General features: G+C 41.4%; 1 long non-coding RNA gene across 1 annotated transcript in view; it reads left to right on the top strand.

Moving 5' to 3' along the window:
- LOC129497232 (uncharacterized) overlaps window positions 1–8,562 on the top strand; it is a 43,527-nt gene extending 34,965 nt beyond the window's left edge. Inside the window, exon 3 of the long non-coding RNA XR_008661906.1 lies at window positions 8,512–8,562. This is a non-coding gene — a long non-coding RNA (uncharacterized LOC129497232). The remainder of the gene's footprint in view (window positions 1–8,511) is intronic.
- Window positions 8,563–14,769: the final 6,207 nt, after the last annotated feature.

The following is a 14,769-nucleotide window of genomic DNA, read 5'->3' as shown; positions in this document are numbered from 1 at the left end:
TGGAGGGATGGGCTAAGTGGTGGTCTGACTTGGAAGGAGGAAGATCTGTAAGCCCTATCTACTTTGTTCAGTCAAGAAAGGATTGATGGACCCTACCCCCGCCCCCCTTCAATGGTTGGAAGATCTCCATCTTTACAAGCTATCATGCTGAGTGTCTTTGGGCTAGGGCTAGGAAAGTGTCCTTCACCTCATCTCAGAATGTGAAAATAATGTTGGCTTCTCCATAGGTTGGAATCAATACCTAATTGCCTGTGGGGAGATTCCCACCCTATCTCTGAAGAAGGTGGATTTCACAGCCCATAATGTGGAGTTCAGCAGAGAAAACTAGATCAATAAGAGTGAGAAAGCCTGTGATGTTGGTCCCCTTAGGCTTCTGTTTCTGAAAAGGGACTTTTACTTTAATTACTTAGACCATAGACTAAAGCTTTACCTTCTTGTGGGGCAAAAGTCCACTAGTGAACCTACGAATTACAGTGAGATCTTATTTACAATGATATGGCTTCCTCAGGACCCAGGTATTTCTGATGAGCTCTGTCTGTTGCTGAATGTCTTGAATGAAGGGTAAGTCCACTAATTTTAGGTCCTGTTCAGCCATAGCTGTCTAACCTCCTCAAAGGAGGGAGCCAGGCTAAGTCAATGAGGTGGGATGGCAAGCATCCAAATCTCATCACAGTGTCTTCTCCTTGCCCCTACTTGCCCTCACCCAGGACCAAGAACCTTCCAGACTTCCCAGGAGAAATGGTAATGCCCATCTGGACCAAGGTGTATCATCTGAGGATAAGTCTTTGTTATAAAATGTGTTGTCTCACATAGAGATTCTGAGAATCAGATTAGGGTGAATGGATTTGGCATCCCGGGCTACACAGAAACTGCTCTGGGCTACACAGAAACTGCTCTTTTTCATGATTTTTCTTGCCTTCAACAGAGACGTAGCTGTCAGACTGGCATCTCTCAGTGACTGGGCGAAGAGGATGGGAGGTGTTTTTGCCATTTTTTTTCAACCTTGCTCCACTAATTTAGAGTATAATCTAAAGACTGTGTGGATAGGATGTGTAAGGAAAAAATCAACCCAAACTCCTTTATTAGCTAGAATGTCTAGAAATATAATAATAATAATAATAATAATAATAATTAATAATAATAATAATAATAATAGTAGTAGTAGTAGTACTTTCCAGGAATCCCAAAATCCATCACCCAGAGGCTCCTGAACAGCACCTCCCCACTGTCATAAAGAAGTCAAGGAAATGTTCCTACAAGAGGAGTTCAGGGTCAGTCAGGAATGGCAGATATTACTTAGTATATGTTCTATCAAACTCCTTCCCCCTTGGCAGTGATAACTTACTAAATGCTCGTAAAACTCTTTCCTACCGAGATCAGACAGGATTTCAAAATCCTTTTAAGTTTGTACTCCAGACAGCCCCTAACAGTCAGTCAGAGTTGGCATAAAGGGCTCAATCTTTAAAAATAAAAATATGGAAAAAAGTGGCATCTTGTGTTCTTCATGGCATAATTAAAATGTTTCAAGAAGAGATTTTGGACTTGTTCTGTGGCTCTTGCCAGCCTTTTCTGTTTACAGATCATTTAGATGGGACTCAAGATTTAGCTTTCTGCTTACCCCACCCATTCTTATCCACCACCCCAAAAGCATCACACCAAAAAAATGGGAAATATGATCCTGCTTTTATGAGCCATCCATGAGGTGATGTCTGGTCCATATTAAATGTCAGAAATAAATTATTGATGTGAGATGAAAATACAGAGATGTGATTATATTATGGATATTAATCCTACCCAAGAATAGCATCTTCACCATCTTGAATGCTCCCTGAGGGACACTGATACTTCTCAATTATACTTTAGTAACCACTTGCCTTGGGAATATATAGAAAATGTGTAAACATTTTATATGGGACACTTAGAATTTGATGTCTTCTTCAGATCTTGAATTTATCCTCTCCTCAATCCTGCCCCATGTATGAAAACAAATAAAAACAAAGTGAGCAGTAACAACTGCCCTAGGTAATGGACAAATGGACTTTAGTCCAGGTCTAGATAGGCTAATAATATTTTGCAGAATCAGGAGTCTGCGACCCCTCTGTCACTCACGATCAGAATTATGGCAATGCATAGTCAGATGGGTTTGACTAGAACACACTGCTGGAGACCCTTCTCAATCTTAATTGACCTCTGATGTCAATCTCCAATACAAGCGTTTGGTGGCTTATTCTTTGGGGGATACCCAAGATGGCAGCTGCTAGTGTACTTGTGGCAGGGGTTTCCTACATTCTCGGGACTATGGGGGGCGCACAATGGCTGAGAGACAAGTGAGGTGGAATGAGAAGAGGGGCACCGTGAAATCCCTTCAGCCTGACCTAGGACCCTCTTCTGAGTTTGGGGAGGGGCATCATTGTGATGCTGCCATTACAGTAACACATGAGCTTTAGCAAGATCCTTAACTTTTCTCTATGTCTGCTCTCTGCCCCAACGTGGAGTAGTAATACCAGCTGGGCTTCGGAGACAATGACTGGATGATGTGTAAAGCATTTTGCAATCTGAGGCATTAGGTCATAAAAAATGGAGAGGCAAAACATTCTGTTCCTTACCCTGTGTGTGGGGCATCAGACTGAATTTCAGGGTGGAGTAAGCGAAGGTCACTTTACAAATGCAAAAAAGATGTGGCTTTTGAGCTCAAGGCTGGAGATGAGAGATTTGGATGGGACACACACACACACACGCACACACACGTACCTATACTCATGTTAAAAATAGCAGTTGTATCACTTTTTACTTTGAGATGTGTCTGGGTGGCATTACAGTTTGCCAGCCACTGTTAATAGGGCTATTTTTCTTCCCACATCTCAGAGAACAGACACATTAGAGATTTTCTAATATGATGTGAAAAAACGTATTTTTTATCTGAAAATTATCCGAATGAACTCATTATGCATCTGATGCAGGCCTTCTTCCAGGCCAGCCCAGCCATGTTGGTCATTTGTTTACTAGTATCTTTCTTTTTCCACAAAGGATTGGCAGGGTTGGAGGGAGGGCAGGTGGTGCTGTAATGAAAAGTATCTGATATGTTTTCTGTTCTTTGGGGACTTGGAGAAAGCAGCAAGCCACCTTATACAGGAAAGCATGTTTTTGGCAATCTAGATGGAGAAGGTTCCTCCGCTGCAGGACTAGTGGTCGCATTGATCGCGTAAATTAGTTCTTCCTCTCTTTGATGATGTAGGATCATGTAGCGTCCCAGCAAACATGTCTTCATAGAAGGGTGAGATAACCTTCCCATTCCCAGCAGGCAGGACAAATAGGCCAGCAGGCGACAAGGCAGGATTTCCTGGGCTTCTTGAACAAATGAAAAAAGTGCAGGTGTCACTCCCCTGCCCCCAGGCCAACCGGGTCACAGGGTAATTGCCCAGTTGCCTGCTGGGATAGGCTCACCAGGCTCTTCTCCCTCCAGGTTCATTTTTCATTTTGATTGAGTCATGATGGCTTAGTGCCCAAACATCAGAGGATATGCCTGGTAGGGAAAAGGTCATAAAGAACTCCAATGATCCCCTCTTCCCTAAAATCCAGGTTTCAGTTTCATGGAGTCATTTGGAAGGGATGGGCAAGCAGGGCTGGTTGCTGGGTTATGTCTCTCTCTGCGAATGGCAGGAGCAAAATCTCCATCTTGCTAGTTTAAGAGTCGCCTGGCTGCCTGATTTCAACTGAGGCAGCACAGCTTGCTTAGCTTTGAAGTGTGAAGACCAAATAAAGGTTGGCAAGGAGAAGAGATGGGAGCCGCATTGCCTCCTTGGAGCCTGGAGGGACACACCCAGCCCTATGCACTGGATGCAGATGCTTTTCCCATCTCCTGGCTAATCCCTTGTCCCATGTCCACCCCTGAGAATTGTGGCTAAAACAGCAGCTGGGTTGGTTGGTTGCCCTTCATTGGAGCTTTTCTATTGTGGCTGGTGGGCAGACATTGTAAACCTCTCTAATTTGGGAAGGGACCAAACAGATGCTCGTCCTCCAGCTATCTTGGTGTGTGTCTCACTAATCTGCTCACGACAGTGACGCAGGGACACACACACACACACACACACATACACACAGACCTGACTTTGGCTTGTCCCAGCACCCTAAGTAATGGTTTTAGGCTGTATATTGTCTACCCTCTCTATGTCCTAGGGAAGATTTGAGAAATTCTAATACAGGAGGCTGAGAAAGGAAAATATTGGCTTCTACAGTACAAACATCTCTGTCCTGAAAGGAAATGTTAATTTTCCCCTAAATCAAATGTTGACATATATCAGCTGCTGCTAAAGATGTGTCACTATGGGAGAAGGTCTCTGCTCCGGAGCTTGGATTTTGGGCTGGAGTCTTTCCTCCAAAATGCTAACTGGTTTAGAATCTAAACAGGTTTGGTTTAGAGGTTTTATGAATCGTTTCAGTTTGTTTTCTGAAGCTGGTCTCTCTGGGACACCCTCCTGAGCAGGGGCGCGGGGAACAGGATTCCACTTCGTGGAATGCCCTGTTTTCTGCATAAGCCTGGGCCCCCACACTGGCCTGTGTCATGATTCAGGCACTGCTTACCTCTGGCGGGAATACAGGAGGTGGGGGCAGGGGCAGGCGAAGGGCACAGAGAAAGGATGTCATGCACAGGCAAAGAGAAATTGCCAGTGCTAGGTGTTTTACGTGCTGCTTTGCTCACTGCCCCCCAAACACGCATTCTAAGTATTCTTTGTTCAACACCTATGTTTTAAAAATTCCAAATTAAGTTCCCCCAACTCTCTCCCTGCAACTAGGTGCATACATACACACACAAACATATGCATGTGCGCACACATGCACACACACACACACACACACACACACACACCCTTTTAACTTGTTAAGTTTGAAAGATGATGATATATACAACCAGCATGCTTTGCCAGTCTGCACGGTGAAGGCCAAGATTAATGCAGGAGGTTGGTGCAATGTTGCTGCAGAGCAGCGTGATCAGAATACAAGATGGAGCAGAGGGGGAAAGGCCAAGAAATATGTCTGCGCTTGGAGTTTACACAAGTCTCCTTAGCAACTTGTCTGAATTTATTTTTCCCTTAATGTGTGTGGGTTTCTTCCAAACCCGGAGTGAAACAGGAGTTGGGCTCCTAACAGTGCTAGATTCCTCCTCTTAGGAGGGCGAAATTGCTTCAGTTGGTAGCAAACCCCTCTCTCCCTTACTGGCTCCTTCCCCACCCCCACCCTCACCCCCATCCCCATCCCAGGGCCCCTCCCTCACTGAGGTGGCTCTGCTCCTTGGCGTTGTGACTTTGTGGACTGTTGGTAGCTTTCCAGAAATTCTCATCTCCACGGGGGAATGATAGAGCCTGGTTCTGATGGCCACAGCTGTGCAGGTTTCTGCTACAGCCTCACTGCTTCCAGTGTGTTCCTGCGTGTGGCATATGTGTGAACGTGCCTGGTTATACGCCCGTGTGTTGTAAAATAGGGAGAAACCACAGAGCTCCCTTCCTATCCATGTATTTCTTTTTTTGTCTTGCTCCTTTTGCCTCTCTCACCTCCCCCCCCCCCACACACACACACATACACTCACACACACACAGGTCCTGTAATTCTAATATGAATATAAAGCTATTAGAAAAAAAGGGCCCTGACTTTTAGGAATCTGGTCTGTTGCATTTTATGGGATCGGGCTGGCTTCAGGGGAGACAACCAGAAATACTGCAGTGGTTTTACCTCACACTGCTTTCCTTTGAAATAACTGGGGGAGTAGAGTTGCTGCTTCACTGGAGCCGATGTCGAATGTAAATCTTAATATCTCTCCTTTTCGCCTCCTCCCCTTTGAGAGTCGGGGTGGGGGGGGGTAGAAAAAAGAAACCTGGCCAAAAAAACGTTAAGGTTTGATTTTGGCTCTTTTACAAACAGATGTTGCTTGTCATTCTGTTGTTGTTAAGCAGGCACCAGATTGGACCAAGCAGCACTGTGTGTGTGTGTGTGTGTGTGTGTGTATGTGTATGTGTGTGCGTGTCAGAGAGAAAGAGAGAGAGAGAGAGAGAAGAAAGAGAAAGAGAGAAGAAAGACATTGATCCTAGGAAAAGTTGAGAGCAAGAAGTAGATAATGTAGATTAATACTTTTTCTTTCCAAACTCCACCTGGCAAAGATGATATAAAATCGTGTTCTACTTGGTGGTCTGTTGTTCCAAAGGAAGAGGGAAATGTGGAAATCGGTGGATGTGCAGAGCCTGAGCTGGGGTGGGGGGTGGGGTGGGGGGGGAAGCTGGCCTTTCCTAGGCTGAGACGTAGTAGGCTGTTCAGCTGTTCCCTCTGAGTAATTCTCTTCCCTGCAGTAAGGGGAGATCTTTCTGTTGCAGCTGAACTTAGTTTCTTGTGTTTGATGGTTGTCGACAACCTTGCGGGGGCTCCGGGCTCTCTTCCACTTTCCCCCCTGGAACAAGCATCCCATTGTTCCTCGGTCAAGGTTCCGAGGACACCCTGACTCTTTGCATATTGCCCCTCTCTTTTCTCGCAGGGTCCAAGTGATTTAATTGTCACTTCTTTCCCAAGCCTCTCTGTACCCCCACTTAATTTGTGGCTTCCTAATCTAATTGCGGGCTGCTCTCTCAAGAGCAAAACAGGGCTTTGAAAAGAAAAGTGTTAAAGTTGGCCGGCACACAGGAAGCCCTGCGCAGCATATAGTTCATTTATATTAAAGCAGCATATAGTTCATTTATATTAAAGAAATGACAGATGCTTGATCCTTTCTTTAAAAGAAAGCTGTATCTCACGTTTCCATGTCAGAATCGGAGTCTTCTCTATTTCGTAAAATGGTGATTCTTTTGCAGAAACCCTCCTGGCTTTATTCAGCCATCTAGCTAGAAAGGAAAGTTGTAGCTCGGCGTCATTGTTTGCATTTTTAAACGGAAGAAAAATTGTCATCCTAAGCAAACTTAGTGCTTTCAAAAGTGAAAGTAGCCTCCTTAGCCAGCTGCACACGAGACAACTTGTTACTGGCAGCTTCTTTATCTTTTGTTTCTTCGGGTGTGTCAAAAGCAAATTTGCCTCCAGTGCCTCACTCCTAAATTGTTGATCTCGGTTACATTTGTGTTGAGGGTGAACACTGAGTGGGTTCCAGGCTGTTTGAGGAGTGGGCTGCTTTTCTGTCATTTAAAAGCAATCTGAGGGCATCTTTTTTTTTTTTTTCCATCTACTCCAGCTTACTCTCTCATACCATTTTCGTGGCTTTGTGCTTAAGTTGACCTAGCCACCACTTCATTTTTTCATTTTACATAAAATATTATTATTTTTTAATGTGGGGGGAGAAAGAGAATAGGTGTGATAGGAAAATGATCAATATCATTTCTAAATTTTCCCTTTGGCCAAAAGGAGCATGAAAACGATGGCATTGCCCGGCCAGTCTCCTCCCTCCCGCTCCCTTCTGGTCAGTTTTTCCTGGGCAGAGAAGACTTACTTCTACCTAAGCCCGCCCGCCTGTGAGGCGCTCCCTCTCTGGGGCCGGGTGTCCTGGTGGCAGTCCCGCAGGTGGAGGACGCGCGTGGGGCCCATGGCACCAGCCAGTGACTCTTGGAGCAGCGATCGCTGGATGTGCCTCTTTTGTTGAGGTGATTGGATCTTCCTTCAAAAAACAAGGGCTGCAGAGGGTGAGAAAAAAGACATCAGGAAAACGGAAAAGCCATAGGGAGACCAAAGACTAGCTGCCCCCCCCCCACTGCTTCATGATGAATGGCAAAGGGTAGATTTGAGTCTTTTTTGTTGTTGTTGTTCTTTTTTGTTTTTCTTTTCTTCTTTCCGTCCTTCCCCTTTATTCTGTTTCTCTTTTTCTTTCTCTTTCTTTCTGTGTCCTCCTTTTCTTTTCCTCCCTCCCTTCCTTCCTTTTCTTTCTTTCTTTCTTTCTTTCTTTCTTTCTTTCTTTCTTTCTTTCTTTCTTTTTTCCTTTCCCTTCTTTCTTTGTCTTTTTCTTTTTCTTTCTTTCTTTCTTTCTTTCTTTCTTTCTTTCTTTCTTTCTTTCTTCTTTTTTCTTTCCTCTTTCTTTCTTTCTTTCCCTTCTTCCTTTGTCTCTCTTTCTTTCCCTCTTCCTTTGTCTTTCTTTTCTTTTTTTCACTTCTCTTGTTCCTTCCTTTTTAAAAAGTTCAGTGGAATTGCTTTATCCCCTCAGGACAAAGGAGGTCTGCTGAGATTCTGTACAAGACATACACATCTTTAAAAAAGAAGGAGGGTGGAGGGCAGGAAATCTTTCTGTTGGTGTCGTTCTGCTGACATCACCATGGATTTGGTGTTCAAGTCCACAGCCAGGCAAAACTCAAATACATTTTCCCTTTTGCAAGCAGCTGCACAGTGAGATTGCCTTCCATTAGTAAAGGAACAATGAAGAAAAAGGAAACCCTGCGTCTAAAACATGGCCAATGAAAGAACGTAGGAATGGAAGCCAAGAATCCTGCTGTGGTGGAAGGGGGATAGACTCATGAATTCTCCACAATAAGATATTTTACTTCTTTTTAACAGCCCCATCAGCAGAGAGAAATAATGACTCCCGAAACATTTCAGAATCAAAAAGTTAAAATGATGTTTCAATGATGCTACATCGTGCCAGGTAATGATTGCCCAACTTGATTGTGCCTTAACCATTCTTAATTATTGATAGCCTGTCTCTTAATCATGTTTAGCAAATGAGCAGTTTGGTATAAAACATTGGAACTTGTGAATATTTTGAGACCTCACATTCCTATTTGATTATTTCCCCGGTAGAATCGTTCCCAGGGTTTGTTGATAGCCAGGGAAATTCCTGGAAAAATGTGACAGTGACTTTTTTGTAGGACCTTTATATCATGTGTCGTTTTGGAAATGAAGTAAACATAATGTAGCCCAGTGATTTTCTAGAATTATTTTTATTTCAGTGTCTGGTGTTCCCTTTTACTCTCATTCTGGTGTTAATTCTAATTTAGCTTTAATTAAGAATTGGGTGACAAAAAGAAACCAAACAACAAAGAGTCTTGATCCACTTAAAATAATTTTATTTTCCAGACGCAGGCTAATGGTTTGAAGATGTTGGCCTAGCAAGATGGCAACGAGTTTAAAAAATAGGATTCCTAAGAAGTTACTTTTTTCAGGTAATAGTGTTTTCCTATAACTTTTCCAAACCTTTCACATCCTCCAGTACTGCAAAATTTTAGGGCATGCCTGACTGCTTTAGTTATGAAGAATAACTGCATTTTAAACTTGATTTTTTTAAAACTAGCAAATAGCTTCATAATATTCTTAGCTAATGAGTAGAGCGGTCATGGCATTCAATTTATTGGAGTTCAGAAAAAATAAATTAAAGTTATTACCTAACAGTGGTTATGTCTTTTGACAATGTTTTAGCCAGGACTCATCTGAAACCATCAGGCCCTGTCCTTAAGCTCTGCGGCTATCTTGGGTAATTGCATTTAAAAATGTAAATATTAGAGGATTGTCTCTAAAAGGCCTGCCATGTGCTCTGAATTCCTGGAATATAGGGCTTATATAAATTGCATAATAATATCGACGTTTCAAGTTTAGTCCTAGATTGGTAATACAGTCTGGCAGTAAATACGGCTATCCCCATCCGTGTCCAGTGACTAAGATTTGAGCTCAGCTATCATGATAAAGGTAGTTTCCTTCAGTGGTATTAAAGAACTTTGTGCCACTTAAAGATACTTAATAACATAAATGATGCATTTGCTTGATAAATTACCTTACCCTGCTTTGCCATTGTTCATAAGCATTCAGCCACATTTTCCAACTTAATTATGAGTATTACTATCTAACAGAGCCCCACAGAATCTTGCTTCATAAAGCAAGCCAAAATTTCCTCTGAAAAGAACTTTTCTTTTCCTCCTTAACACAGAGAAGATTCTTGAAGGAGATAGTCAACTAATATTTTGGAGAAAATATCTTCTCCAAACAAACCATTCTCCTATGAGGTCAGGGTTTGACTTATTTTTTCCCCCTGCAATCTAGACGTCTTTGGATTTTTTTTTTTTTATTTTCTGAAATTAAAACTGTGGATTGTTTGGAAGCTAATGCTACAGACCATTTGGAATGAATAGCTTTTCTCTGTCCTATATTTACCAAAATAAATAAAGAGGGAGAGAGAGAGAGAGAGAGAGAGAGAGAGAGAGAGAGATATGCCCCCAATTAAAACATAGCATCGCGCTACTTTCTGTGGGGCTTGAGTGTGCAAATGTATGAAGATGGCTCTTAATTGAGTGACTAAGTATAACTTTGACAAATCTCCTTTCATTCATTGTGAACAAATACTGCATTACATCTTTTTAATAAACACAATGATCATAGTTAACCCTCGTCACTTTGGAAGCCTGGGCCGATTCCTTTCCATTTGAACGAGAGCTCTCCTGTTACACGTGCTCCAGCAATCCTAAGCACTTGTTCAGAGTACCCATCCTCAAATGCCTCTGGACCCATGACTTTGTCAGAAAGATCAAAGGAGAATAAGAGGCTTGGGAATTTATTTAAAATCTTTCATTTTAGAAAGGAAATGAGCATTTTAAAATAAAGCAAAGACCATTGGGAGGAGATTGGTCTGGATCCTACTTATTTCTACTTGCTACTGTTGTTTCTTTGGATCTAAAAGCCAAGCCATAGAGCTGCACCTAAATTCTCAGTGGGGAAGCTTCATGGCAGGAGTAGGGTGCCAGGTCATGCCCATGGCTCAGTCGTAATGAAATAGGCAGACAATGAAGTATCTGTGAATGGTCGCATCTCCCTATGGTCCCTATTGGTCCTTGCCATTGGTTGGTTTTGTGTTCTCTTGCTTTCACCTTTCATATGTAAGGGCCTGCTCTTTTCTCTAAATAACCCCTCAATTCAGATCTGTCTTTTTTGTTATTAGTAGAGCCTCCCAGAATCTTGAGAAAGGCTCATGTTCTTATGTCAAGGCAAAGGAGAGAATTTTGTTTGAAAGCCAGGATCTATGGACATTGCTAATAAAAATTAAAAACTTTCTTTTTAGGTCGTGTGAAAGATGGAAGCATATGTTTTCTCCCAATATCTAGGGAGGGTGATTATTTTGCTTTTCATCGTTGTGTCTTAGAAGTGATTATGCATAAGACCATGTCTTCAATAAAATTCACAAAGGGAGCCATTAATGAAGCTTGATTGTCTTGGATGTCCCATTTTTACATGTAAAACATTGGTTTGGAAGAAAGAATGCTATGCTGACAAATGAAATCATTTTATAAGGAGACTTTGGAAACAGATCCATTTTCACATCCTTGAATAGTTTTGGGGGTAACCATTATACAATTTATTTTCTAGTTCAGATTTTATAAAACATGCCCAAACTTGCTTGGTATTGGTGTTTAAACCAATCGTGGGAGTGAGGTGGAAATAAAACCACGAACTTTTCCTGAAGATGAGTCTTCTAATTTAATATAGCTAGAAGTCTCCTCTAGAAGACTTTTTCAGAAAATACTTCTAAGCCTTTTGGTGGTGCTCGCCAGTTTATTTTACCTGTTTTCCAGAATGCAAATAGAAAAGGAAGAGTTCGCCGTCCTGTTGCTGTAATTACAGGCATTTAAAGGAAAGAACTTGCATTTGGGATTTCACGTGTTTCTCAATCTCTCTCTCTCTTACAATCTGACATCACTTTGGCCAGATCATGTGTCAAGGTCTGAAATAAATGAGCCTTCCGTAATGTTAAACAGTAACGTGCTAAGATTTGCCTAGAGCCTAGTGTATCTATGGAATAAGTGAAAACAGAGGGACCTATGTGGGGGAGAACATAGATGATGCTGTTAACCTTTGCCCTTCTAAGTGCAGGATGAAGTCTTTCAATTTGGGGCATAAAACATTAGAAGGACCGAATCTTTGGTTGGACTAATGGCTTTAACGTTTTATTTTCAGACATCTCATACCCCCAAACGAGAGAAGATACTGAGGCCTGTTGCCACAAACCCGTAGATCCGATCTTGTGGTGATAGTCCACACAAGCTTGTGTCTATAGGTATGTGTCTGTTAGGCAATCTCACAGACTGCGGGCTTTGCCTGTATGCCACTCAATCCCCCTTCCCATCCTTTTTGTTCCCCCTCTCCTCCCTTAGTTTCTTTTGAGAGTGGTAGAAATGGGAAGAAGGGCTGGTACGGAGGAAGGAGACCCTTTGTTTCGAGATGGATGGGACTCTTCAATGATTAATTTATAAGCTCACCCTCAATTCCCTTAGCTCTTGTAACTATTCTCAGCTCTCAAATTAAGACAGGGCTCACAGGTGAGGCAGCAAGAATTTGGGTGACTCAGCTTACTGTGGAGTGATAAGTAAATAGATACCTGAACAAGGGTCTGTTTTATTTTCCGTAGGCCTGACTAATTGTTTTGAAAGTTACTGTGATTTTTTTTTTTTAATTGACAGAAGGTCACTTAGGAGACCCATCTCACCCTGGTTTGTTGTACCTTATGGCAGTTCTTCCTCACCCATTGTTCTCAAATCAGTTCTTACCTTTAAAAATAAAATTAACTGGGGGAATGGATGCACGGAAGTCTTCATACTTCTGTAAAGAGCCAGCACTGTAAGAAAAATAACTTGTTATAAAAAAAAAACGAAATTGCCCCTTGAGGTCTAACTTCATATTTGGCCAGAGTTGTATTGTAAGTCTTCACATGTTTAAGAGGCTGGAATGAAAATAATTTTATCCCCTTGCCTCTTAAATGTCACCATTGTGCCAGGATTGGAAAGCCAAACTGACTACAGATCAAAGCAAAAGTAGATGGCTATATTTGTCTCATTCCAACAATGTGAGCTGAGGAGTCTGTAAACAGAACCCAGGGGTGAAAAGTTGATCAGATTTGGATGACTCTTAAACTTTTGCATCCCCTTCTGGTCAAACACAGTGCCAGGAATTCTCTTAAGATTTTTTTTTTAATTTTTATTTTTTTTCTTTTTTGTGCACTCTTCTAACCAGAAGAGTCAATATGAAGCAGTTACTGAGTTACCATTAGCAAAATGTTTGAAATTCAAATGATCACATTTTATTTCAATAAATGCACTTTTCTCTTAAGAACCTCACTGTTCTGGGATAGTAAAACTCTTTCTTCTGTTAAGCAGATAAAAATGAGTTGTATGTTGGAATTGGGAAGGTCTAGATATAAATAAGATACGTTTAAGGGGGAGAATAAAAAGTTCTGCAAATACCCTATCTGGAGGATCTGGTGTATATCCTTTGTGTTTGCTTGGTATGGCATTGAGAAGGGTTGTGACTTCAACTGCCAGCTTGCCAAGAAATTATTACTTTATTACGGAATGATAGAACACGACATCCAGAAGAGAAAGATTGTCTTCACTGGTGTATATCATGTATAATTGTTTTCCCAAGGCCTTGATCTACCCATTAAGCAAATAATCTACTTGGTTGGTTTTACCTACCTCTTTGAAGTGGTTGACTTAGAATGGATAAGCTGCTGGCAAATTAAACTTGTACCTTCCCTGGATAAACAGTTATATTTGATAGAGGCAAAATCATGTCTCTGCTCATCCTCCCTTTAAACTGCCATTAAAGTGTGTTACTAGTGGGACCAATGTTGTTCATGAATACAAGGGGACGTTGGGCTGCCTGCCTATAGTCCCTGTACAGAGGTACCAGAAGGACTACAGGATGGCCATGAGGTGACTGACAGGTTGTTCCTTTGAAGGAGGTTTTTTAAAACGCATTACCCCAAGAAAAAAAGATTATGTAGAGCAGTCAATCTTTTCAAAATTTCTAAGACTTGAGATATTATTATTTGATTCCTCTGACTAGAAAATATTCTAGTGGAAAACCCAAAGCCCCTGGACCCTGGCCACAAGAAACAGGATATTAAACATTTTACATGATGATGCAATTCAGTGTTTTTTCCTCCTTCCATGTCCATGAATGAATGGTTCTGTAGATATTAATTATTCCTTTGGGTCTCCCTCAGAGTGGACCAAATATTATTTGGGAGGCTGAAGAAAGTAAAATAATTTCAGGTCTTCCCCAGAAAGATTCTAAAACTATATTTCACTAGTCATTATTGCATAGAAGTGTAGAGAGAATGAGTATTAAAGTAGTTTTATTAAAATCTTCAAATCATTACTATCAAAATACATTTATTAAGCTGTAACACCAGGATGTAGTTTAGTGTTTTTAAACAGAACGTTATAATTCTTATTCCAAGAATTGCATTTGATAAAGCAATTCAACCCTCATCACCAGAGATGGCGGGGGGAGGGGCGGGGGGGGGAGCAGCGGGAGGAGCCGATATTTAGTTTTAAACGAGTTTCTTGTTGTTATTCCAAAGTTAATAAGTGGATTTTTCTACATGGGAAGAAAATGGTATGTACAAGGAATAATTAACCTTGAATTTTAATTTAATATGATTCCTTATTTTTCAATGTGTTTACCAATAATTCGCTGGTATCTGTTAGGTCCTATGCATCTTTGTCTGCTATCGTATTTAACCTCATCTAATGTTCCCTAGCTTCTCTAATTAAGATTTTTTTAAGCTTCTTATGCCTGAAATAGTACTGAAATTTTGCAGAGAAGTCAATAGGAATGACTCTTTAGAAATTTCAAAGATTTATCAACACCTAACACAGTGCTCAATAAAGTTAAAATAAAGCTCCTTATTTCTTTTGGGATAGCCATATGACTAGAAAAAATGATGAGATTCCATTCCTCATTCATCCAACAAACTTTTATGAGGGCTTACTGTATTCAGTACTATGTGAAACAGTGAAGATGTGACTCTGACTTAAAAATAAAAAAGGT

This window comes from Nyctereutes procyonoides, unplaced genomic scaffold, assembly GCF_905146905.1.
Source record: "Nyctereutes procyonoides isolate TBG_1078 unplaced genomic scaffold, NYPRO_anot_genome, whole genome shotgun sequence".
NCBI classification, from domain to species: domain Eukaryota; kingdom Metazoa; phylum Chordata; class Mammalia; order Carnivora; family Canidae; genus Nyctereutes; species Nyctereutes procyonoides.
This window is presented reverse-complemented; position numbering and strand designations above follow the sequence as displayed.